The sequence below is a fragment of the Anopheles merus genome, unplaced genomic scaffold (assembly GCF_017562075.2).
Source record: "Anopheles merus strain MAF unplaced genomic scaffold, AmerM5.1 LNR4000015, whole genome shotgun sequence".
NCBI lineage: Eukaryota > Metazoa > Arthropoda > Insecta > Diptera > Culicidae > Anopheles > Anopheles merus.
Window position 1 is genome coordinate 87,501 of NW_024427595.1, and position 2,500 is coordinate 90,000.

Sequence of the window (2,500 nt, forward strand, 5' to 3'; positions counted from 1 at the left end):
GACCCGCAGACGGGGACCAAGCACGTCATTATGCACAGCGACCGCCCAGTGCGTCGGATGACCCGGGCACCTTCGCGGACGGCCACTGTAGTTAACTAAATGAGACTTTGGTAATTAGTAGGCACTCAAGAATGTGTGCATCGGTCGGGATTAAACGTCCGATGCGCCATATGCGTTCAACTTATCAATGTTCATGTGTCCTGCAGTTCACATTATGACGCGCATTTAGCTGCGGTCTTCATCGATCCATGAGCCGAGTGATCCCCTGCCTAGGGTTTAAAGAGTGCCTTTCGGCGCCGAGTGGCGTAACCGCGTTCAAAGTTTGGTATGCAACACACTCGACCTGCAACAATGGGTTACTCAAACTTGTACAAGTACAAGTGTTGTCTCTTACGAGACGTCTTGATATGCTCTCTACAAAAGCGTGCGCTAGAGTAGGTACAAATTAATGCACGTCCCAGATAGTGACGATCTCTGGGAGGAAGAACCTTAAGGAACTTCCCGCACACATCAAGACTAGGGTTTGGGCGTGTCCATGCCGGCGCCGAGTACAAGTTACCGCGTTCAAAGTTTGGTAAGCAGCGCACTCGACCTCCAACACAACACGTCCCGTCTTGATATGCTCTCTACAAAAGCGTGCGCTAATGCAGGTACAAATTAATGTACGTCCCAGATAGTGACGATCTCTGGGAGGAAGAACCTTAAGGAACTCCCCGCACATATCAAGACTTATAGGTGAGAACGGCCAATCACCTATTTCTCTTAGTAAAACTCACAACTCATTCCTTGGGTTTGGAAGTGTCCATGTCGGTGCCGAGTACAAGTTACCGCGTTCAAAGTTTGGTAAGCAGCGCACTCGACCTCCAACATAACCCTTCACGTCTTGATATGCTCTCTACAAAAGCGTGCGCTAATGCAGGTACAAATTAATGTACGTCCCAGATAGTGACGATCTCTGGGAGGAAGAACCTTAAGGAACTCCCCGCACATATCAAGAATTATAGGTAACGCTGCCAATTACCTGTTTCTCTTAGTAAAACTCACAACTCATTCCTTGGGTTTGGAAGTGTCCATGTCGGTGCCGAGTACAAGTTACCGCGTTCAAAGTTTGGTAAGCAGCGCACTCGACCTCCAACATAACACTTCACGTCTTGATATGCTCTCTACAAAAGCGTGTGCCTATGTAGGTACAAATTAATGTACGTCCCAGATAGTGACGATCTCTGGGAGGAAGAACCTTAAGGAACTCCCCGCACATATCAAGAATTATAGGTAACGCTGCCAATTACCTGTTTCTCTTAGTAAAACTCACAACTCATTCCTTGGGTTTGGAAGTGTCCATGTCGGTGCCGAGTACAAGTTACCGCGTTCAAAGTTTGGTAAGCAGCGCACTCAACCTCCAACATAACCCTTCACGTCTTGATATGCTCTCTACAAAAGCGTGTGCCTATGTAGGTACAAATTAATGTACGTCCCAGATAGTGACGATCTCTGGGAGGAAGAACCTTAAGGAACTCCCCGCACATATCAAGAATTATAGGTAACGCTGCCAATTACCTGTTTCTCTTAGTAAAACTCACAACTCATTCCTTGGGTTTGGAAGTGTCCATGTCGGTGCCGAGTACAAGTTACCGCGTTCAAAGTTTGGTAAGCAGCGCACTCGTCTTGATATGCTCTCTACAACATGTAGGTACACGTCCCAGATAGTGACGATCTCTGTCTTGTCCTAGTAAATGTCGGTGCCTATGCGTAAAGTTTGTAAGCAGCGCACTCGTCCTCTCCAGATGTAGGTGTACGACGATCTCTGGAGGAAGAACCTTAAGGAACTCCCACTCACAACCGGTGCCGAGTACAAGTTACCGCGTTCAAAGTTTGGTAAGCAGCGCACGTCTTGATATGCTCTCTACAAAAGCGTTGTAGGTACCGTCCCAGATAGTGACGATCTCTGGGAGGAAGAACCTTAAGGAACTCCCCGCACATATCAAGACTCAATCACCTACTCTTAGTAAAACTCACAACTCATTCCTTGGGTTTGGAAGTGTCCATGTCGGTGCCGAGTACAAGTTACCGCGTTCAAAGTTTGGTAAGCAGCGCACTCAACCTCCAACATAACCCTTCACGTCTTGATATGCTCTCTACAAAAGCGTGTGCCTATGTAGGTACAAATTAATGTACGTCCCAGATAGTGACGATCTCTGGGAGGAAGAACCTTAAGGAACTCCCCGCACATATCAAGAATTATAGGTAACGCTGCCAATTACCTGTTTCTCTTAGTAAAACTCACAACTCATTCCTTGGGTTTGGAAGTGTCCATGTCGGTGCCGAGTACAAGTTACCGCGTTCAAAGTTTGGTAAGCAGCGCACTCGACCTCCAACATAACACCTTCACGTCTTGATATGCTCTCTACAAAAGCGTGTGCTATGTAGGTACAAATTAATGTACGTCCCAGATAGTGACGATCTCTGGGAGGAAGAACCTTAAGGAACTCCCCGCACATAT

General features: G+C 47.2%; 1 non-coding gene across 1 annotated transcript; it reads right to left on the reverse strand.

The window, feature by feature from the left end:
* Positions 1 to 119: 119 nt before the first annotated feature.
* LOC121600983 lies at positions 120 to 277 on the reverse strand. The gene has a single exon (XR_006005943.1). It is a non-coding gene; the product is annotated as a 5.8S ribosomal RNA (ribosomal RNA).
* Positions 278 to 2,500: the final 2,223 nt, after the last annotated feature.